General features: G+C 44.9%; 1 long non-coding RNA gene across 1 annotated transcript in view; it reads left to right on the plus strand.

The window, feature by feature from the left end:
* The window catches only part of LOC113961958, an 82770-nt gene that overhangs the window by 110 nt on the left and 57702 nt on the right, over positions 1 to 24958 (plus strand). The window contains exon 2 of the long non-coding RNA XR_003532418.1: positions 693 to 802. This is a non-coding gene — a long non-coding RNA (uncharacterized LOC113961958). The remainder of the gene's footprint in view (positions 1 to 692; positions 803 to 24958) is intronic.

Here is a 24958-nt window from a genome sequence, read left to right on the forward strand (position 1 = left end):
TCCCATATCTAATCACCCTTTTTGTGAAGAATTTCTTCCTAATGTCCAACATAAACCTCCCCTGGTGCAGCTTAAGACTGTGGCCTCTTGTCCTATCTCTCATTATCTGGGAGAAGAGACTGATCCCCACCTGGCTACAACCTCCTTTCACAGGGAGTTGTAGAGAGTGATAAGCTCCCTCCCCCAGATCCTCCTTTTCTCCAGTCTGAGCCCCTACAGCTCCCTCAGCTGCTCCTCATCAGACATGCTCCAGACCCTTCCCCAGCTCTGTAGCCCTTCTCTGGACTTGCTCCAGCACCTCAATGTCCTTCCTGAACTGGGGGACCCAGAACTGGACGCAGGACTTGAGGTGCCTCAGCAGTGCTGAGGTTGTGTCTCTGCCCTGCAGCCCTATCTCCCGATGAGCACAAATCCTTCCCAGCTCCGTCCAGCAACACTCCATTTCCACAGCCTGAGGCAGGACACCCTCCCTCCAGACCACCTCTGCACATATTTAAAAGCAGTGCCAGACACTGGCTCTCCTGGCTGTGTAAACACCACGGAGGGACTAAAGATAGTGCCAGGTCATAGCTCAAAATCACATCTTTTCTTCTCTGCAGAGGCTAGAAAACGGCAAATAGGATGCAGGGTTTGGCTCCACGGTGTTCACTGTTGTCATGACTCATGAGTTAATTTTTTCTTTTCTGTAACAGAACAAATGCCTGCAGAAATTATTCCCTGTCTGTTCTGACAATGGCCTGGCCAAAACACATGTTTTTGCATACAGTCAATGTAAGAAGAGAAGCACAACAGCATCATGTGTGTGAGTCAGTATTTTAAATATTTTCTTTAAGTGTGTTATTTTACGTGTTTAAAATATGTTTATGTGCGGCATTCAGTGCATTAAATAAAGTCAAAATGAGCAACAAGTGCTGCGGCACAGGTTAGCTGCACAGCTATAAATCTCTGTTTTGAAGCTCAACCACATGTGAAACAAGAACTAATCAAATCATGGCAAAGGCAAAATTAATGTAGGTCTTTTCAAGAGGATCCAATCCCAGCAGAGGATTTTGCTCAGCCAAGCTCCTTCCAACTTTATTGGATGATAATTATTTCTGTACAAAAAAATGTCACAATCAAACGCTCCCCGAGCAGTACTTTTGTTTTCTACAGAGCTGGTTGAGCAATGAAAAGATTTATTAGTGGAGAATATATTAATGAGGAATTTGTGGAGAAACAACCAAAAAGTCAGCGAGTGGAATTTCCACAAAATGTCTCCAGGGTGTGAGTTTGCCAAGCACAAAACTTGAAGATGCCCAGTGCTCCCTGTGGGGTAACAATCATACCCCAAACTCTGGAAACAAGTATTTTGCCACCCAGCATGCCCAAAGGAGAATACCAATTTACAGTAGCATCATAGCATCAGAGAATGGTTTGGGTTAGAAGGGAATTTAAAGACCATCTCAGTCCAATCCCCTGCCACGGGCAGGGACACCTTCCCGTGTTGCTCAAAGCAACGAGGTTGATCAAAGCCCTGTCCAACCTGGCCCTGTGTAGTCCAGATCTACTGACACCAACTGTGAGCCCAAAAGAGCAAGTGCTTCATCTTCTGAGTTCAGGCTGCCCCTAATTGTTGGCTGAACTAAATAATCCTGCACAGAACTGTTCATCCCATAAGCATAAATTATGGTTTCTTGTCCCTTCCTATGAAGCTCCATGTTCTCATGGCCAAGCAGATATGAGAGATATGAGGTGGACAAGCCTGTCTCATAAACGTGCCTCTGTGGGACAGTCCCTCGTGGGACAAACACATACTAAAATAAGAAACATCCATTTTCCACACCCGTTACTCACTACTAACATACAGTCTGAACTGTCCTGCCATCTTCTTATTTAATGGAGTTTTCCTTACCATGATCCGTGAGATAAGACACTATTTAGGCTTCTCCTTAATTGCTCAAAATCTGTTGCCCGATAGGACATTATTATAACTCCATAATTTTTAAGATCCAGGAAGAAAATCCTCCAAGTCTCTTGTAGCAATAAGCGTGATGCTTTTGCTTCCCTCAGACACTGTAAAAATGAGAGGAAAACTGCTTTATTACAATATTTAGGCCTTTCATTTGAGTTTATCAAATCAAACAATCCATTTTGGAGTTGCCCTTCTACCTGTGGGAAAAAATTGCAGGCTACATATCCGAGTTCTTCCAGTGCTGGGATATCTCTATTTGTGTTGAAGATAAACAGGGACAAATTTCTCTTCTTTCCAATTTACAGAGAGCTTGGACTGACGTATTTCCTGGAACTGATGTATTTCATGGAACTGATGTGTTTGATAGAATTCAGGAGATATTTTTTGAACCGTTAAAGGAAAATACACAAGTATTTCCTGAATTTGTTTCTTCTTATCCCATAGTTTACATGAACTGTTCAGCAAAGGGAAGCAAAAGCTGAGCTTCAACCAAACCCAGACCAAAGCAGAGCTTCTGGTAGAAACCATGTTGGGATTAAATGATTTCCTTTGGTTTCCATCCAAAACCAAGCTGAACGTGGATTTCTGGGTTGAGTTTCACTTTGAATTTTTGGTTTTATTTAGTTATGAAGAATTAAGTGAAACTTGGGAGGTTCAAATCCTCATTGAATGATCCTGAAAAATGATCTGCAAAACCCCTTGCTATGGAGTCCAATTTCCTACCTTTGATCTCTGTGGATGCTGGGAGTAGCACCAGTATCTCTTCCAACCCTTAAAAAACAGGCCGGTGAAGCTACTACTTTTTTTTTATGTAGAGACTTCACTATGCAAGCGACAACATCCAGCCCCAGTCATAACCCTGGGGCCAGCTGGAAAGTAGGAAATCCCTGAATTTGCCCTTCTCCAAGACAGGTTCCATCAAAGTGAGCAGGTACCACCTTGAGCATGCCAAGAGAGAAATACAGAGAAAGGCACAGAGCTAGGGGATCTACTGACTTTTTCTGTGGGAAGAGGAAAGCATTTATCCTCCTCAGATCCCAGCTTGTGCCAGAATCACAGGCAGTGCTCTTTGGGCTTCCCATCATGGTCACTGTGATCCATGAGATCCCAGTTATCTGGTGCGGCTGTCACTGAGCAGCCCATCCCACCTGACAGGAGCCAGAGGGCCATTGAGCTGGTGGCCACCCAAGTAATAGGTATTTTAATTTGCTTATCTATCCATCTGAGGTGTAATCCCATGTATGCCAGCTTTGGCAGGAGAGATGGTGCAAGAACATCCTGCCCCACCATCTTGTATCCTCATAGCTTGCTTTTTAACTGGAGTAATTTCCATGATCTGACTTCAAGCCCGGTATGATAAAACTGGGGAGGGAGGTAATTGCATCACAGGTTGAGAAGCTTTTGGGGAAGAAGAAGCCTTTGAAGCTGCTGTCTCCCCCAAAATACCCTCAGGTACTCCTGTTGGACCCTTCCTGTGGATGTATGACACGTCTCCCAGTTAAGTCATCTTTATGGAACACGTACTTGCTGCTCCCTTGTGTTTTTATTTTCCTCTCCCTCTTCAAATGCTTCCTGCCTTTGGCTGTCTGTGACTGAACTCCTTGGAGCCTTAATAGTCTTGGAATCCCTCCACTTCTATAACTTGATTTTACTATTTAGGAGAAAGTTTGATTCATTCCCCCCAAACCAGAAAGAGAATAAAGGAAGGGGAAAAAATCCTATTCATCCACCAGCAAAGAAACAAGATGCAAAAAGACAAGATTATTCTCATTCAGCTATTCATGGCTTTGGAGTGCATTTCATTTCAGTGTCTGCACAGGCCTTTGTAGCAACCATCTGATTGAACATTACTTATACTGCATATTATAAGCACTAATGAGAAAATGATTCTAAATTGCCCCTAGGGATGGTTATGATTAAACTATTTGCCTTTGCTTCCTCCAGTAAATTAAAGCAACCAAAAGAAAGAGAAAAAAAAAAGAGGCTCAATCTGGAAAGCAGTCAGGAGAATGGTTTGGTAAAGTTTCTGAATTCCTAGGAGCATTTTTCCTCCTAAACCTGGCGATTGGATGCGTGTTTCATGCTGCAATTTGGAACTAAAAGCTGTGACAAATATGTGACACAGGGAAGCATTTCGGAGGGCTGAACTGGGCAGGATTTTCTGTGTTGTCAACTGTTTTGAAGCCCTGATCAGCTTTAATTGCACTGAAGCTGCTAAACCCCACTGTGCCACCGAGCAGCTCCTCCAAGGCGTCAGACGTCTGTCTCTTAAAAAGAGCATTTCAGAGGCTCTCACACACACAGAGCCTCATTCAGAGGTTTTATTTAAACTCTTAAATCTTTTGAGCTTGGGGTGAATAAACGAGTCCCTGAAATGCAATCCATTCTTGCTGCTCAGGGTTTGCAAGTGGTTTTTTTTCACGTGGAAGAAACAAAATGTCATTTGTGTTTCCTTTGGCCTTTTTAAGGCACAGCGGGATTTGGGGAGAGGGGAGCAGCGTTCCATTGGATGTGCCTTTGCCTGTGTGTCCTCATGCACTGGGACTTTGGTGGGACTTTTATACATGATTGTGCGCGGCTGTTGAATTAGCTAATGAATTAATTAAATGTGTGCAATCTGCACGGGGTGAATTGACAGGTCACACAGCTTCTGGAGCACTAGTTAAAGTATTTGAGCTGAGGGGTCCCAAACCCGAGCCCACGTCTCTCTGGTGGTCCCCAAGTCTCTGCAAGGTGGCCCACATCATCTTCACACTCTCTTATCCTGGAGTCTCACTTCCACCACCCAACCCAACACGCTGGAGTCAACTGCAGATACTCCTTGTGGTCCCAGCGACAGTGACAGGCCCTGAGTTGACCTGACAACACCTCAACCTCTCTGCTACCACCTGAGACATGCACACCCCCTTTGCAAGTGTTTGTATGACCAAGATGCCTTGGTGATTCCTCAAAAGACAACAAGGTGCAGAGGTTAGAGACCCAAAAAAACAACTAAATGCTGCATTGTTGATTTTTACTATAGAGCTACTAATGATTTTACACCCCAATTTTCAGCAGTGTGTACCGGGTTTTATTCTTTATATATCAGAGGGACATGAAAAAAAATTATTGAGAGCTTATCTGTATGATACCTGAGGACACATGGAGCTTCAATTAGCTCGGGATGAGAGGAACCTGTTCTTCCTTTCCTTTGGGCACAAAGAAGGGATAACTGAGCAATTCAGATGCAATTATCTACACCAGCAACATCTGAAGCTGGGGGAGTTTTGTTGAGAAACTCCATTTTTCTTGGCTAATAGAGGCAACTCCAGGCTCAAAAGGTCTCTAAGGTGCCAGGTAAGATCTTGTCCCAGTGCTTGTGTCAACACAGATGGTCACTGAGGTTTATTCATACTGCTTAATTTTGGGTGGGCTACGTAAGGTAGCTGAGTTCTGTGTCACTGAGGCCTCAATCTGTACCAAGACTACAGGTGTCTAATTAATGATTTCCTTGAAGGAAACTTTCTGTCCACATACAGTCAGCAGTGAGAGAAAAAAACCTTTGAAGGTCTTGCAGGGAACATAAGTACACACAAACAGCCCCAGATACAATACCCAACCTACCTACCTGTCCATGGTATACAAGTTTTTCCCTTTAGAGGCTCTCTGAGGTACTTATCATTAATTACCCAAAGAAATGTGGATCTTGGTGAGAGAAACATCTGCAATTTTCACATTAGTTGGACGCCCAAATAGGACAGAATTTGGGCTGCCTGTCATGTTTCAGTGCTTCACTAGCCCTAAGAGGGTGGTGAGACGCTGAAACAGGTTGTCCAGGGATGCTGTGGCTACCCCATCCCTGGAAGTGCTCAAGACCATTTTAGATGAGGTTTTGAGCAACCAGGTCTACCAGAAGGTGTCCATGCCCACGGCAGGGAGGTTGGAATTAGATGATCTTTAAAGTCCCTTCAAACCAAACCATTCTATGATTTTATGGTTCTTGGTTAACAGGGACAAAGTCTAATTTCAGGTATTTGACTGATCCACAGGTATCTGCACCACCAGGTCACCCCCGTGGAGTCTGAACATGTGTGTTTCTGTGCACAAGTGCAGTGGGATGTATGGGTGAAAGGAGAGAGAGAGGAAGGACACAGACTCTTCTGTACATAGTAATTACAACCAAGAACTGTCCCTTAGTTGTGCTGTCCCTCGTGAAGAACGATTCTGGCTTTGGTGTCAGGAAGGCACTTCCAGTTGACCCCCTGCTCAAACCTGAAGGCAGAGTGTTCATTGTTTTCTCTCCACACCACTCCTTCCCTATAACTGGAAGGTTATGTGTTTCTTAGCTACTGGTCAGACTGGTAGTGCCTGCCAAGAAGCTTTCAGGGAATTTCCTCACTATGTAACAAATTTATGAGTCATATGAAAATCTGGGAAATGATTCAACCAGCTGTCTTTCGTTGACTCAAAGATTTTTACAACACCTCGGTGCCTCATCTTTGATTCGAGCCAGCAGAATAGTTTATTGTAACATCAAATAGTCTTATGTTCACTGGAAGGATGCTTCCTACTACAAAAAAAAAAAAAAAGAAGAAAAAGCTATAAAACATTTGAAAGCAGCCTGTCATTAGGTGAAGGATGCACAGAGCAACTATATTCATTCACTATGAGCTGAAGAATGTGACTGAACTGCTGTTTCCCTCCAGGATGGCTGCAGAGGTGGCTGTCACTGAGAAGAGTGGCTCAGCTCTCAGCTGCAGCAGGTACAGCCTTCCTGCATGGCAGGGATCAGGCTTGCAGAAGCTTTTGTTCATATTTGGGTTTAAATGGTTATTTCAAGGAATTTGAGCAGATCCAGACTGAGCAGTAATGCACCTAAAGCCCAGAAATGTTTTTCTTGTTGTGTATCCTGTCCAGATGGGAAAGAGGTTGCATCCACTCAAAGAGAGGCAGGAACTGGACCAGGACCTTCCATCAGTATGGAAGATACTCATTGTAGGAGTCAGTCATAAAGAACATTCTTTTCATCATCCTTTCTGAGCAAAACCACCCAGAGCTGCTCTTTGCTGTGCTGGAATCACTGGCACCCCTGAGCAGAAGCAACGATCACAGACTGGCTTGGCTGGGGGGCAATGGGGATCCTCATCTTACAGGTGCCTTGGGATGGTCCAGAGCATGTGGAGCACTTGGAGAACAGAGCTTCAGCTGGAAGAGAGCTGGACTGGGGAGCAGGCAGATAGCTACAGCTATGTGAGGAACAAAGCAGGTTAAACCTTTAATCGAGGACATTCACTTGGGTGAATCAAAGGATCCCAGACTGGTTTGAGTTGGAAGGGACATTAAAGATCATTTCATTTTAACCCCCCCTGCCATGGGCAGGGACCCCTTCCACTACACCAGGTTGCTCAAAGCCTCATCCAACCTGGCCTTGGACACTTCCAGGGATGGGGCAGCCACAGCTTCTCTGGGCATCCTGTGCCAGGGGCTCACCACCCTTATAGGGAAGAATTTTTTCCTAACATCTAATCTAAATGCCTCCCTCCTGAGTGACACAGCGAGCTTTGGACTCCCCTCCTCTTCTTAAGGGGACTTCAAGTACCAAAAATCTGTGTGTAAGTTATTTTGGGTGGGGGATGATCTTTCAAAGAGTCACCTGGCACAAGGACAGCCAACAGCTCAAGTGTGCCCCTTGGCAGCAGCCTCTGCTGAGGGAAAAGGAAACCTCTGGAATCTCCATCAGGAGCCTGTAAGCAAGATCCTTACCCTGCAGCGAGTGTCAGGAGCATGACCAGTGCTCACAGCCATAAAACACTCTAATTTTATAGGTCTTGGAGAAAAAAAAAAAGAGGTCCTGCATGGAGCTTGTTGTGTCCTGGTGCCCAGGAGAGCACCCTGAGATGATTGTTGAGGACAGTACCACCAGCAACCAGTCTTGGCTGGAGGCAAAGCAGGGCTGTGGGTCTTCTGCTGCTCACCCAGGCACTGCAGGCAAACTCCTGCAGCCAGGGCTGTGCTCAGAAACCTCACTTCTCCATTACCATTGCTGCCAATAATCCTCATTAATGGGAGCTGCACCTTTTGCTCAAGAGAACCAGAGTAAGAACAGGAGACTTTTGCAGAGTTACCTGAGACCTGAAAAGACATCTCACCTAAATAGCCAGAGCACAAGGGAGTTGTTAAGCAACTTCAGCCGCAGTTTAATCACTTAGGACTCATAGATTCACATCTTCTAATTTTATGTACTTACAAATATAGAGAAATAGCAGTGCTCCCACACTTTTAAAAAACTATATGTGTGAATAAATCCATTTAATAGATGGCACTAGAGCTAATCAGTAAGCAGAAAGCAAAAGTAGAGCAGAAGTTATTCTTCCAGTAAGAGTTAAATTGCTGCAAACAGAAAGAAAAACGGAATTTATTATTACGGAACTAAACCAAGACTTTGTATAAAATATCCAAATGAATTTGATTGTTAGAACCGTGTTTTCAGCACATCAGTGAAAGCCATCAGCCACACAAAGAATTGTTCCCAGTAGCCCCAAATCCTTCATTTTAGCCACTTGATTTCACTGCCAAAATCACAGAATAGTTTGGGCTGAAAGGGACCTTAAAGATCATCTATTTTCAATCCCCTGCCACGGGCAGGGACAACTTCCACCAGACCAGGTTGCTCAGAGACCCATCCAACCTGGCCTTGGACACTTCCAGGGATGGGGCAGCCACAGTTTCTCTGGGCAACCTGTGCCAGGGCCTCACCACCCTTATAGGGAAGAATTTCTTCCTAATATCTAGTCTAAATCTACTCTCCTCCACCTTAAAACCATTCCTTACAAATGCTCATAGCAAGCAGCTCTCAGCATAGCTGAAATGAATGCACCTCTGCAGCAATCACCCAGCACTTTGCAGGTGTATTGTGGCTTACAAATCTTGAAATGCCTCATGTCAGCACCTGGAGAATCCACTGTATGACAGAGCAAAAGCAAATATAACATACTTTAAACACACAGGACAAGTAAGGGTTCAGAGGGAGCAGAAGTATTTTGATTTGTTGATGGTGTGTTCAGTGAACTAAACCACCCTTCTCTGTCCAGGGCCTTACTGCAGCTCCACTCTTTAGTATTCAGATAAGCAGTATAAATACTTATCAGAGTTTTTATCCATATCACAAATGGACATAGACCAGCTCGCATGAAACTCTTGTTCTATCCATTTCCAAAGGATACAAAATTGGGAACAGTGGAGGATGAGGGGAATTCTCAACCAGAAAGTAGTCACGAGACAGTATTACCATTTAGGATTTCTTTTTCTTTGCCCCAAGTTTCTAATTCCCTCATCCTCCACTGTTCCCAATTTTGTATCCTTTGGAAATGGATAGAACAAGAGTTTCATGCGAGCTGGTCTATGTCCATTTGTGATATGGATAAAAAATTGGGAACAGTGGAGGATGAGGGAATTAGAAACTTGGGGCAAAGAAAAAGAAATCCTAAATGGTAATACTGTCTCGTGACTACTTTCTGGTTGAGAATTCCCCTTTCATCTTCCCATCCCCTTCTCACTGAGCAACATTGTGGCTGCCATTTTTAACAGGCAGAGAGATCAAAAATATCTGACTTCAGGGAATTTGGCAAAGGTTCTGGACTTGGACCCAGCAGCAGATACATACCACTTGTAACATTCAAAACAGACCCTCTTTTTCTTGACCTTTCTGATTTTTATTGCTTATCTGGGTATACATAATCATTTTAAGATGTCTCCCCTTACTTACCATAAAATAACCATGAATTATTTTTTAAAAGGTAGATAATAAACTTCAGAACGACTCTTAAATGTACCCAAGCAGACAAGGGGGAATGTGAGGTTGCTGTCATGAAAGATAACTTCTGGCAACTGCTCTGAGAGAGACACTAATGAGTTTAATTAGCATTTGGAAGCACAATCCCCCCATTCTGAAGCCGATGCCCTGCTGGCAGTGACGATGCTTTGGAAGATCGGCAGCAAAAGACATTTTCTGTAATGAGGCTTCGTACAACTCCATGTGTCATGCAAGGAGGGATTTGTCCCTGGCAGAATTGCAATAGGAAAGCTGGAGCTGGAAGGTTTTCCAGCTGTGGACCTCCAGCAGGTAACGCATGTCCTCCCCTGGGTAACGGGGGATTAATGACCAGGCACCGAGACCTGGCGCCGTCAGGTGCAAATCCAAAAATCAGCTTTTCCTCCTGGCAAATCACTTCACCTCCTAATTCATTTCATCTCTTTAGGTTATAGGCTTTTCAGAGGGACGTTAATCTCTGCCTGCATGTTTGCACAGTGCCTAGAACGTAGTAAGGGATTAGTCACTGTTGGGACTATCATTCAATGGGAACAGGAATGGTGAGGTAGCAATAAATTGGGAAAAGCAGCCAGTAGATGCTGGTACCGCAGAGGGGGTTGGAATAAGGACCAAAGCTGGATCACAGTTCAGCAGGGAACAGTGAGTCTATTCTAGTGAGGAAAGTAAAATAGGAAAATATATTTAAAAGATATTTAAAGTATTAAAAAAAAATTAAATAAAAAACCTTTACCTACATGGTTTTAAGCTGAAGGAGGGTAGATTTAAATTAGGTGGTAGGAAGAAATTCTTTGCTCAGAGGGTGGTGAGGGCCTGGCACAGGTTGCCCAGAGAAGCTGTGGCTGCCCCATCCCTGGAAGTGTTCAAGGCCAGGTTGGATGGGGCTTGGAGGAAGCTGGGGTAGTGGAAGATGTCCCTGTCTATGGCTGGGGGGTTGGAATAGGTGTACTTTGAGGTCTCTCTCAACCCAAACCATTTTATTATTCTATGTCCTTGTGCTCAACAAGTAATAGCTACTAGAGGTAATAGCCCTCCCAGCCTGTGGGGTATTTGAATATTTTCAGAAAAGACAAGGAGAAATCAGGAGATACAGAGGTGGAGTCACCAAGAATTTTGAGCTTAACATGACTGATGCAATCACAGATAGGTAGATATTGAACATATTGTTTAATGAAGATCAAATCAAATCAAAGAGGAATTGACCAGAATTTTCACAGAAAACACACATGAAATCTGGGCTTAGTTTTTTCTACAACTTAGAAAAAATTTGAGTTCCTTTCATACTTTCTATTATAAATTATCAGGCCCAGAGCACATGTTTAAGTGCTTTTGTTGAATCAGGGTCATTATGAATAAGAGCCTGGCAATGCTCCCCTGTTAATGAGCTTCCAGGAAATGTACAATTGTTTTTAGAAGAGTCTAATGAAGACAGATTTGTAGGGGATCTCATTTGATGCAGCCAGAAAACCCAAACTCATCAAACAAACAAAAGCATGGGAGTAATTTTTTAAATTTTTTTTTTTGGTGTCTGATTATCCTTCCAGGATTGCTGGTGTGTAATGCCTTCAAACTTTCATTGAACTTTACTCTCTCACTCCAGGCAATTATTTTTCCTTGATGTCTGATGCAGAATGATATACGTGCACCTGTGTGATAATGGCTGGTTGGATATATCTTTACTGACTGGGAAAACCCAGGATGTCACCTCTACACTTAACCATTTTATGTCTTTTATGGCTCTGCTATGGATCCCCTCACTAAAAGCTACCGGTGGAGCTTACATTTGTCAGGGGAAATGGGGGTGTTTTATCATACCAGCTGTTTAAAGTCTCCTACAACTTTGCAAACTGTTTTAAGAGCCCTTGCTTTTATCACTGCTCAGACTTCCAAGCAGTCACCAGAACAAAGGAAACAACAGCTGGGAAGTTTTAAAAGCAGCAATGTTTGCCATTTCACTCAGGTTCAAGCACAATAATTAATAAAACTTCCCCTCCTCTTCCACCTCATCTCAGTGCACAGTCACTTTGGAACAGGACTTCTTGCTGGCCCCTTCTGCTGAGTTACAGCTGTTACATTTCCCTGATTCAAAATAGAAATTATTATTATTATGTCACATCCATATCACCCTGGTGTCCCGCGTCAACCTGTAAGAGGCTGCATGTTCAGGGCAATTTTTTTATTAAGCATAAGCAAATCTTCTGGAATTTCATTCATCTGAAGGAGAAATGCTGCAGAGGTTCAGGAATACAGCACGTATGGCCAGGGGAGGTGAAAAACACCTCACTCCACTACAGCTGTGGAGAAGTTTGGTATCTCCCAGAGGTGAATCATGTGGGCTCCACCTACACCCAATGCAGAGCTGGGGGCCTCCGAAGGGTGATTTATTTTGGCTGCCTCAGACACCTCTCTTAGCATGGGATGAATCATCCCCTGACCCTCTCCCACTCTCTCCACCAACTAAATATATCTGGCATTAGCCAAACTTTCAGGCAGCCACATTAGGTCAGGCAAATCCCATCTGGGCAGGCTGGTGGTCTGTCCAGCCTGGTTTTCCATCAGGCTTTCCATCAGCAGACATGACGGATGCTCCACAAGGATGCAAAACAAAGAGCAGCACCAGATCTGTAATGTAGGGGCTGCACAGTAATAAAGTGTGAAGAAAATTGCTTCCTTCCCCTCTCTGGTGATTAGTGTTGGGTCTGACCTATGAGGGCTGGATTGATGGCCCTCGTAATTTTATCCAAACTGGAGCTCCTGGAGCAGATTTGAGGGGCAGAAATAGTCCTGCTGATCCCTGGAAGATGGGGCTGGATCCTCCAAAAGGACCCAGAGGCTGGAAACGGTGCTTGTAGAGTAACCAAACTGTGGGATTTTAGCAGGAAATAGCAGTGTCTTCACACAGTCCATGCTCAAAATCATAGCAGAAGCAAGTACAATTCTGAGTATTTCCTGAAGTCACTTAGAAATCTTAACTCCCACTAAATACAAATATAGATTGAAATAACTGATTTTTTTCCTTTCTCTGACAATTAATGCCAGCATTTGTGGCATTGACCTTTTTTGTTCTGTTCAGGGCTTTCCCATGGCTGCTGTTCTCCATCCCAGTGGGACATTCTCTGGGCTATGAACTGAGTCCTTCCTCTCACAGGTGAGATGGGTCCTTTATTGACACAATGGTATGTCCAGCTGCAGTTGCAGCAGGGATCTGCCAGGGGTTGTCCTTGCTCAGAAATGACCTGGTGAGTTCCCCAAGATGTTCATCCCCAGGGTAATGTCAACTGCTCCCCATGGTGACATTTCATATGCCACCAAAGAAATGGATGTCTGGATCTAGCCCAAGACCTTGGCCATTCAGCAGAGCATCGTTTCTCTGTGGCCACACAGGCTCATGGCATTAACAGACGTTATTGCAAAGGAAAACACTCAAAGCACGTTAGGAAAAACAAGGTGCCTGTGTTTCCCAACCCACTTTTACAAGATAGTGGTAGCGACACTTATGACAGACAAATCATTATTAACCAAACAAAGCTCTTTAAAGAGAGTCAACCCAGGGCACTCTGGCCTCCATTAAAACAGACTTTTCAAAAACATTTATGGACTTAAATAAAACTCATTTCAGAACACCAGCGAAATTGCCTGCAGGTTACACTCTGGTTTTGCTACCAGTCTAGTCCTTAAAATTACTCACCAGGAAAAGGAAAGACTTTTTTTCCCCAGCTAAAGGGTTACTGTGTGTGCTGCTCAGCTGTGAGAGTCCTGCCAGAACGCAGCTGGCCAGATATGGGTGGCTGAGATTTGATGCAGTGTATATACCAGATTTTCATTATTGTTATTACTACTACTATTATTATTGTTATTGGTATTAAAGCCTTGCCTGAAAGTTTGCATAGGCAAAGCACTGAGTTGGAAATGCTGTAGCAGAGGGACTGAGGCACAATGAGACCAAATTATTTGTCCCTGGACACACAGGAGGTCAGTGACAGAGCAGGGAAATAAGATCAACTTTCCTAGAAACAAAGCAACCTCTTTAAAACCGGTCTAACTACACCATTTTCAAGGTGTCCATCACACTGACATCCAAGTTACTGTCCTAGGAGCACAACCTGCACAGAAACTACTGTGCTCTGGAAGTTGTTCTTTATCTTCCTGCCAGTAGATGCAAAAACCTCATCAATAAGAGTGGGAGAAATTGTTGCAGAAATGCTTTTGCTGGTAACTTTCACTCTCTAGCTCATATTGTTAACACACCCGACTCCGAATGCTGGATGGCAGATGGAAATACTCACTGGCCTGATGGATTTATGGATGTCTGAATCCTTGTGGCAATATATATTGCCTTCAGAACAACATTTTCTTCACAGTGAGCCAAGTCCTGGTGCAGTTGAAATTGTTGGAAGTTTTGCCACTAACATTAATGAGATCAGGATTTGGATTTGTGTCTGCAGAGACAAAAATAACCCACTATTGCAAATTGAAAAGTAAGAGTTGAATTAAATGAGGTGAGACTGAGAAAAAGAGAAAGAAAGACTGATGCTCTGGTAAGGTTTAGGATGGAGTTTTGCCCCATCTCTGTGTCTCCTTCTGCTGGAGGAGGTAGTCTCACAACCAGGCAGATCAACATTTGGCCCAGGAAAAATGTTTCAACTACCATCCATGAAATGTAACCCCAACCTGAACCACTGGTGACCAAAATCTGTCACAGGTGTCCTGCATGAACCTAGGTGTTGTTCTCTGCTAGTTTCCAGCAGGTAATTTTCCACACCATATAAAAGTTCCTAAATCCAAGTGTAAGATGGACACACTGGTAGGCCAGTCTCTTCTGCCAGGTAACAAGTGACAGGAAGCAAGGAAACAGAATCAAGTTGCACCAGGGGAGGTTTAGACCAGATATTAGGAAAAATTTCTTCCCTGAAAGGGTGGTCAGGCATTGGAACAGGCTGTCCTGGGAAGTGGTGGAATCACCATCCCTGGGATTGTTCAAAAAACATGTGGATGTTGCACCTGGGGACATGATTTAGTGGGGGATTTGGCAGTGCTGGGTTAATGGTTGGACTCGATGACCTTAAAGGTCTTTTCCAGTATAAATGAGTCTATGATTCCAAGATATAGCAGGGGACTGAACTGAACTTTGGCCTAAGAAGAATCCAAACACTTTCTTTGAGATAAATATGTAAAAGAGATAAGAGGCAGGAGCAGGGACAAATGACCAAAGAGGTTCAGGTAAGACAAGCCCATGCTTGACACATTTGGAAGAGCTGGCCTGGGGGGCATTGCTTCCTGCCAGCAGTTCTGACTGGGCATATACTAAGAAGGACAAGACATTTCAGACAACTTCTGGGGTGATTTCTAGCAAATTTGACATAAAAACATGGTTATAAAACTCATAACCACCTAAATTGATGCCCTGGTGGCTGACAGGGAGGAGTGAGTGCTGCTTTGGTGAAGGTGGTTTTTGCAGTCAAAGCAAACATACAGGAGCTGGTAACAGCCGGGCCCAGCTCCTGATGTTGCCCTGGTGATTTTGAGGCTGCTCTGAAACCACCAGGAAAGCTCCAGCTGCATATGGTGGAGCTGGGGTGGTGCGGTACCTCCTGCAAGTCACCTCCATCCCCTTTACCTAAAAAATGTCAAAGCTGAAGCAAAGACCATCCGCCAAGTTCACTGAGCATCTTCAATCCAACTGGAGAGGAAAAGTGCATCAAGTGCAATGTTTTCACAGCTCTGCCTTGAAAGGAGAGATGAAATCCTCCCTCCTGAGCTGCTGTGCTCGGCCAGCTCCAGCTGTGAGCTCGCAGCCTCTCTCCTCCGGAGCAGAGCGAGATAGCGATGCGGAAATCCCACCCGTGGCTGATTACACAAGGCAGGTGTGATGCCAAGAACATCGTCACCCACTTCCCTTGCCAAGTACCTGGATGTAGCATGAACAATCACATCCTTCAGATCGCTCCGTCAGCGATGAGCGCATCCCCCTCGGAGATGGGATGGCTGGACATGCAAACTAATGTGCCTGCGTGCCTTTCATGTGCAGAGCTGTAACAGATGTTCAAAGATCATCCTCTGGCACTGGGAAAGTGTCTAGGAGGCCCTGGATAGGAGTTTTCTTGGCATAGTTATTTTTTATTTTTTTTTTCAGATGAGCTCAAGGGGGAAAGTTCCTGTTAGTGATTATTTTCTGTCTGTGAGCAAAGGGCTTATGATGAGTGTCCTGGCTCATATATCTGGGAATGCCAACCAGATAAATGCAGCTTTCCTCTTCCCTGTGGGTCCCTATCTCTCAGCAGGCTTTACAAAGATTCATAAGACATTCTTTTTGGTGACACCAGCAACTAAAGACCTGCAGCTGGAAGCAACTCACACTTCCTCCAAGACAAAACTGTGAATCTCACCACAAAACTGCGAAACACAGGTGATGTCCATGGGCATCTCAGCCAACAACAATAGGGATTTATGCAGAAATTATGTTGAAGCTGATAAAAAGCTGAGAAAAGAAAATTCTGGCATGAGTGTGTTCTCCAGGGCTGGCCCCAGATCCCAGACACTTTGAATTGCAGTGATATGGACCCTGTTCATATGGTGGACAGTCTCCTTAAAAAGACTTCTTCAGTTTGCCTACCCCCTTTTCTCAATAACAAAGGAAGAGTTATAGCAGACTTCTCTTCTAATATCTTGATGCAAAGTCAGTCCTTCAGATAACTAGACTCTTGCCAACACCACGAGTGTGAAGTTTTGCATTTCTGATTCTCTGCCAGTAGAGCCCTGGGGTTTTTTGGGGATGCAATGAGGTGAGCATGGGCACAGGCAGCTCAGCACATGGATGGCCTTTGGGACAAGAACAGAGAATGAAATTCTTGTTTCAGTGCTCCAGACTGCAGGACCTGTCCTCAGGGCTTGTCAGGGGTAAAATAATAGGATCACTAAAGTTGGAAAAGACCTCTGGGTTCATCGAGTTCAAATGGAGACCATGATCCTGCCCTGAGGTGTGAGAGCAGAGCACGTGAGGACCACCATTCTGTGACACTGGTGGCCAGAGATGGCCACAGCAGGTCATTGACACTTTAGAAAACATGGCCACTTATTAATAACACCTAAAGAATGAACCCCACTGATGCTGGTTGTGGAGCTCATTTTAAATCTGGCTGGATGTTCCTCTCACTCTTTGTCCATGTGAAGAGGGGGGATTCCTACAACTCCTTTCTTTAGTTTTAGGTTCATAGAATCATTTAGGTTGGAAAAGAACTTTAGGATTATCAAGTCCACCCGTTAGCTTAGTGCTGCCAAGTCTACCACTAAACCATGTCCCCAAGTGTCACATCCACACTTCCAGGGATGGTGATTCTATTGCTTCCTTGGGCGGCCTGTTCCAATGTCTGACCACCCTTTCAGTGAAGAAATTGTTCCTAATATCCAATCTAAACCTCCCCTGGCACAGCTTGAGGCCATTTCATCCTGTGTCTTGTAACTTGTAAGAAGAGACTGACCCCCACTTGCCTACCACTTCCTTTCAGGGAGTTGCAGAGAGTAAGAAGGTCCCCCAAATCCTCCTGTTCTCCAGGCTAAACACTCCCATGTCCCTCAGCTGCTCCTCATCTGACTTTTGCTCTAGTTGATCTTGCCCATCTCCTGGAATGCTGCACCATGTACGGACTCTCTCCAGCTGTGGGTATATTTGGTTGATGAGGCTTTAAATTTCCTATTTACTATCTCAACTGAGTAGCCAAATGCCTGGCATGAGCAATCAGGATCACATCTAACTGAATCTGTATTCCTGCTATGAAACCCTATAGCAACAATTTTGGCTGTCTTACTGAGGGTTGCCCTTCCCACCACAAAATAATGCCTGCAGGGCATCACTGCATCCTGCAAAACCTACGGGAGTGAGTCCCAGTTAATCAATGAGGGGTTTTTTGTAGGGCAACTAAAATGGTCTCATCTCACTCGGTGGGTTTGGCTTCCTCACTGCAGAGCTCCCTAACTTTAAACAAGAAGGAGCATTTATCCTCAGGGTCTGACTTAGAGCCACTCTGAAGCATGAAGACCCTTTTCACTGATTACACAGAGCTGGGAATAGGCCCCGACTGACTGCTGAAAAATGTAAACTTTTTTCATGCTGTTTTTGAGCAGAGACAGAGAAGACACAGACACAGATAAATAGGGCACAGAAGACTTTTTTTCAAGTGTAGATTGGAACACCACAGGAAAAGCCGACCCACTCCCTCCCCTTCATTTATCACTGGTGTGTTTTGAACACCATATTTTGGGAAAGGGATCTCTCTCTATTAAGTTGTAAGGGGAAACCTAGCATGGAATGGCCATCAAAGTTAAGGGGAATTTTGTCCCAGGTATCAAAAGGAGGACAGAGACCCAAAATAGGCTTTTTATGACTTCTAATAAAAACTGGAGGCAGTTTCTCTCAGTTTGTGCTGGCAAAATAGTGATTTCTCTACCACTCTTCTGGATTTTGTTTTTAGCAATGGGGCTATAACACTGTAAGCTTGTTTGCAGCCTCATTGAACATGGAGATTAATTCATTAATGTTTATAAATTGCTTTAAGATCTGCAGCTGGATAAATGCTAAGTAGTCTTATTGCTGCAATGCAGATGAATTTGCTTATCTCTCATGTAAATCAGCTTAAAACATTACCCTGAAATTAACAGCTCCGAGGTTAACAATGGGCTCAACCACACACTAAACTGCAGCTCTTATCGTATCACAACATTACCCTTATTAATTACACACTCTGCTGTGGTTTTTGGACCAAAATCAGCTACACTTCAGATATGGGCAGCTGGACAGCGCTGGGAGGAAAGAGTTTGTAGCTGCACGACACACATGTTAATCGTGAAATTAAACAGATGGCCCAGTCACTCATCAGTGAAAGTCCACCAGGGGCTGTAAGAAAGAGGGAGATTTCCTATGTAACATAACAATTTGGACATCAGAAGGTTTCGAGTTACAAGATTTTTCTTTATCCTCCACCTGAAACTTTTAAGGGGTAACGTCAGGGAATTCCACCCGGACTTCGGATACTAATCTAGTTTTATGCTGTTTTGATCTGTCTGTTGGGAGCTGGCAGCCAACTCCACTGGCTCCACGTAAGTGAACACCGTGCAGCAGATGGACCAGCCCTCTGCAGCCACCGAGAAGTGTCTGGAGCTCACAAATCCCCTCCTGTCTCCAGAAATCCTCACATGTGATGAGCTCATAAAAGAAGCAGACCCAGCACTCACAGCAATATATGTGCCGGCAGGATGGGTTTAGGGAATGAGATGCAGGGGAGCAGGAGCAAATATTCACTTGTTGCTTTGGCATCTCTGCTGAAGCCACGAGTGTCAGATCTGACATTAAACCTGGTTTCAGGCTGTATAACCACTAAGCTCACACCAAACTCACTCTGCAAGTTTTGCTTACTCTGAGCAGCGTGCAGAGGTAATACTTGCTGTTGAATTGCCTGGAGTAAAACCATAAAAACAGGATAATGGAGCAAATTGAGATTAAAAGCCAATTTATAGAATCATAGAATTATTTAGGTTGGAAAAGACTCTGAAGATCATCGAGTTCAACAATTAACCCAGCACTGCCAAGTCCACCACAAAACCGTGTCCCAAAACCCCACCATCAGTGCTGCATCCAGGCCTGGGGACCTCAATTCCAGAAAGATGTGGACCTGTTGGAACAAGTCCAGAGGAGGCCACTAAGCTGGTCAGAGGGCTGGAGCAGTTCTCCTATGGAAATGGGTTGAGAGGGTTGTTGTTCAGACTGGAGAAGGGAAGGCTCATAGGACAACTTAGATCCCCTTCCAGCACCTAAAGGGGCTCCAAGAGAGCTGGAGAGGGACTTTGACAGTGTAAAGCCATTCTCTCCTTGTCCTGTCACTCCAGGCCCTTGTCCAGAGGGCAGGGTTAGATGGGATATTGGGAAGAAATTCTTGACTGTGAGGGTGGGGAGGCCCTGGCACAGATTGCCCAGAGAAGCTGTGGCTGCCCCATCCCTGGAAGTGTTCAAGGCCAGATTGGATGGGACTTGGAGCAGTCTGGGATAGTGGGGTGTGGGAGTTTGAATTAGATGATCTTTAAGGTCCCTTCCAACCCAAACCATTCTGTCGTTCTATGATTCTGTGTCCCTGAGCAACACTGGTGATTTGCATGAACACATTAGTTTACTTTCCTCTGTGACTGAATTCTGCACAGACAGGAAAGTGATGATTATCAATATTTTTAAATGTATTTCTGGCAATGGTTAGAAGTTCTAACGGAAATCTAACAGAAATCAGGGCTGTGACAAACACACGCACAGCATGGACAGCTTGTACAGAGGATGATTTACAGTCCAAGAGGACACCAAAGAAAGACTATGTGAAGGGAAGAAAGGGGTTTGGTCCTCAGAGCACCTAGAGTCAAACTTTTGGTGTTATTTAAATGCCTACCGGTGTTTTCAAAACTTGACATCTTATTCCATTTGAAAACCTGTTCCAGATTTCCAGAAGTGGTCACCTCTCCCAACTGGAGATACATTTTCAAAAGAGTTCAGATGCTGAGAAGACATTGGGCAAGTTTTCAGAAGTGCCCAGTATGAGGCTTTGGGATGTTTTGGAAAAGTGGGAGTAAGAATCAAAACATGCACTGAGGATATGAAAAGCCAGATTTACATGTCCTTTATCAGTTGCAGCATGAGATTATACGTTTGGACTTAATCAAAAGTTTTTCTATTAAGAAATTATTCATATATTTTCATATAATTCAATTGAGCAAGTATCTACCATCTTCCTCTTTCACAACACAGAAATTCATGGACAGTCTTTTCTTCCCATTATATCAAGTTTCCTACACAGAACAGTTTGGGAGAAATGAAAGAGATTTTTCTCTTGCTGTTTAATACTTACAGAAAGGGATTTTTATTTAATTATATTTTATTCTCAGACCCTATGAAATTTCCTTTCGAATCCTGGACATTTTCATTTATCTATGTTTTGTTTTGTTTTTAAACTGGTTATGATTTAGTGGAAGCTTTAGAGTTTTTATTTCAAAAGTATGAATGACTATGAAAAAAAATGTTTATTTTACTTATATTTTCCATGTGTGATAAAATGATTTCACAATGACCCCAAATTTGGAAAATGGAGCTGCAAAATGCAGAAAAAGACACCACTGTGAACTTTTTTTTCACACACCCACTGCACTCACAATATTGATTTGAATTTTTTCTTTTTTCTTCCAAGTATAACAAAAAATTCTGGGTCTGGTAGGATTGTTCCTCATATTCAAAGTCATATCACTTTCTGGGTCTAACTTAACCTGTCAGGGGAATGGGGCATTGCTCTGCTGTCTCACCAAGGCAGTGATGCACAGGGCAGAATCACAGGACTGTTCTCCTGGGCAATCACAGCAAAAAACTGTGATTGTCCAGAAGAAAAGCCAACCAGTCAATCAACCATCATCACCTGGTAGTGTGGGAAGGCACAGCCATGACCAGGGTGGATATCCTGCAAGCACACACCTGGCACTGCCCCTCAGGGCTCACGGGCAGGCTTTACTTTGGAGCCCATCAGCATTTGGCAGCAACAGACAGGAGAGCAGAAAGACCTCCCTGATGCACCTGAAGAAATCAGACATTCAACACAAATTTTTCGCTGAGACAATTTATGCCACAAGAAATAGTCCCTCTTCAGTTATCATAGAATCAATCACAAATGGTTTGGGCTGGAAGGGATCTTAAAGATCATCCAGTTCCAACCCCCCTGCCATGGGCAGGGACACCTTCCACTAGACCAGATTTCTCCGAGTCCCATCTACCCTGACCTTGAACACTTCCAGGGATGAGGCAGCCGCAGCTTTCCTGGGAAATCTTTATCAGTGTCTCACCACCATCACAGTAAAGGATTTCTTCCTAATATCTAATATAAATCTCCCCTCATTTAGTTTTAAATCCTTCCACCTTGTTCTGTCACGCTTCTTTTCTTCTCCTTTTCCACCCCTTATTAATTTTTAGCTTGTAACACCAAAAGGTGTTGGAACAAAGGCTCTCTGATGTTCTCACATTGCAGAGGGTCAGATAAGATGATCCCACAAGGTCCCCTCAACCCATTTATCCTCCAGTTGTGTAATATGATTCAATTTCCTGGGGATTATTGACCAGGTGGGCTTAATGGTGCTCAGCTGCAACAGTAAGCCCTCAGCTCCTTCCAGATGGTCAGTGTTCAGCCCTGCAGGTCAACCTTAACTCCTGCCCACTGGGTGTGTGATCCCTGAAAAAGCCAGCAGGTTTTTCTATAGCTACCTAGGTACACATCCTTCCCTAGAAAAGGGCTGGAAACAAAGCCCAGAAACAATGATCCAGCATTGCTGGACAAGCACTGCTGCATGTGGTGCCTTTATGCTTTGCCCTGCTAAGCAAGGTGTTAATCAGAGCCAAAGTGCTCCAGTCATGGGCACCTTTCAGAGAATTTCTTGTTGGTCAGAGAGGTCTTCATCCACTGCTTATTCCTGGGACATGCTGAGGCAGCAGGTATCAAACATCCTTTGTCAGCACAGGGAGCTCTACCTGGCACCTCACCGTCTGCTGACAAAGGCAGGGCTTGGGTTGGCCATGGTGCCAGCAGAGGAGTTCTGAAATGTCTATGCCTGCAGCTCAGTCCCTGGATGGAGACACAGAGGGGTTGTTCTGGCAGAACTGGGGTGCTGGGATGGATCACAGGGACTAAATGCCTAGGAATCAGCAAGGACCACATGGCACAGGGGAAGACAACACACCCCAGCAGTCCTCATCAGTCCAACCTGGAGAAAAGCGTTACTAGATCCAGCATCATCATCTTCAACTAGACCAGGTTCCTCAGAGCCCCAGCAGAGCATCAGACCCATCTCCTGCTCTGGGAGTTGCTCCTAGCAGGAGAGAGGAGCTGAGCTGGGAAGGGATTTTCTTGCAGCAGGAAAACCAAAGCAAAGCCTGTGCCAGCCCTCAGCAAGCCACAGGCACGATTTCTGATCTTCATGAAATCATCAACCCTCTGTCCTGGGAATAGGGGCTCAGATAAACCGCCCAGAGGACCTGCTGTGCAAACAGTGGGGAGGGGGAATTTATTCCCCTTAGTGGGCAACTTATATAGTTTATAAGAAAGGTTATTTAGCTAAAGCGGTTTAGCTTGTTCAAACCTTGAGGTATGGAGCATCTGGGTCACAGAGCCCCACTGCCCTGCATCCAGGCAGGGGGCACAGGCAGAGACACCCCCCTACCAGCTACCATGGCTCCTGCAAGGCAGGACAGCTGCAAATAAATGTGCAACTCATAAAACTGGAGGGGCTCTGCAAGCTATTAGGTAATTAAGCAAAGTGAGGGCTCAGAGTGCCCGGCTGCTGCTTCCAGCCCATGGCTGTGCTCTCTTTAGAGTCTGATTGGATAAAGGATTTTTATTAACTTCATATTTTTGCTTCTAATTTTCCTCTCTTTGCCTTTCATATTGCAGGCCCCGAGCTCCTCTGGTCTTGTGGTGATGTTTATTGGCACTGGCAGGTTGCAACACCCCTGCAGGCTTCCCACAGACAGACCCCAGAGTGCAGACCACGAACCAAGGCAACTTCATACGCTGCCTCTGCTGTGAAATTGCTCAGGCACTCCCCTCACGGTTTTCCTCTCGCCCTCCCCACCTTCCCAGCTGGAGCTGCCTCCCCCCAGCTGCACCTCTCCTTTTCCAGGAGAAGAGGCAGCAGGCCCAGAAAAGCAGCTGGTTTGCAAGGCATCACCAAATTCGGTTTTTGCTGCTCCTTGAGGCTGTGGTTTGAGGTAGAAGAAAGTCCCTGTGGGCTGCAGTGGCCACCTATTCTGTGTAGTGCAGGACAGACTCCAGACAAGAGGAAGGATGGACGGAGGGTGGCTTTGAAACATCAGGAAAAGACCTGAGCATCTTCTTTTGACTCCGCCATAAACCTTCTTTATCGTCAAGGTCATATAAATCCTGGCAGAAAGGTGTTGGATGCCTCATCCCTGGAAACAGTCAAGGCCAGGTTGGACAGGGCTCTGAGCTGCCTGGTCTAGTTGAAGATGTCCTTGGTCATTGCAGGGGCTTGGACTAGACAACCTTTAAATGTCACTTCCAACCCAAACCACGACTGATTCCATGATTCTATGATTCTATGATTCTAAGTCAACTCCATCCAATATGGATACATGGGAAACTTCACTTTGACCCCTTAAATGCACTTTTCACTCCTTTTGTCTTCAAAGAGAGCTTAAAAACGCAAAAGTATATTTTTGTTGCCATAATGCTGGTGTTTGAACACCTACTATTTGCCTCAGAGAGCTCCCCTACCTCTCTTTGCAGCAATAAGCACCTTTCTGGAAGCTTTCCACAGCCTGAAAGAGTTGTGCCCTGGGATTTATTTAACCTCCTGCAGTTGCTTGTTGTGCCCCATGGAACAATGGGCTCCGCTTTGCGAGCAGGGCTGGATCAGCTAAATTGGCTTATTCTGCAATGCTCACAGGCACATCTGTTAGCAACAGCTGGCTGCCAGCCCAGCTTGCCTCTTTTAATATCACTTTGGGGTTTTACTGGTAGTGTCTCTGGACAGTAGGAGGCAAAGAAAGAAGCGACAAACCCCCAGAGTGCCACCAGTGGATCCCAATAAAAGGCGAGCGGGAAAGCGCCTGTTTGACGAGCAGCACTGCCCGGTTTTGGTGGCCCTCCAGCTGCTTGTTATAATAGCAGGGGAGTGGCTGGGTCACTTGATGATTTATTCCAACTCCTTGTCCTGGTTGGGAGGAGGCATAAAAGATGCTTTGTTTCCACGAACAGGAGACGGGGAGCACTCCAGCCTCCAAATCTCCCACTTGCCAGTGGAGCCTGATGCACTCCCCCATGTGGGATCCATTTGAGCCTGAAAACTTGACAAGGAATGTCATAGCAACACCAGGATGTTTCCCCATCCAGCACAGCAGCGGCAGCTTATTTGTTCAGCTCTCAGCTGCTGTGCACAATCAATGCAACATGTAGCGTGCGACAGGCTTTAAAGGCGTGCGGGGAACCTCCGGCTGTGTGGAAAGGATGGTCTGTCCACAGGGAGTGCTTTTTGAGCCACACTCAGCATTGTTTGAGCTTCCAGGCATCTCTTCCAGGCTCTTACAAGCCCTTGTCCCTCCCAGGCACTTGTAAAACTTCCAAGCTGACCCATTTCCACCCTTTTGGGGCTGCTGCCGTGTTCAGTGTGAATGT

This window comes from Neopelma chrysocephalum, unplaced genomic scaffold, assembly GCF_003984885.1.
Source record: "Neopelma chrysocephalum unplaced genomic scaffold, ASM398488v2 Primary Assembly neopelma1_97517, whole genome shotgun sequence".
Classification (NCBI taxonomy): Eukaryota; Metazoa; Chordata; class Aves; order Passeriformes; family Pipridae; genus Neopelma; species Neopelma chrysocephalum.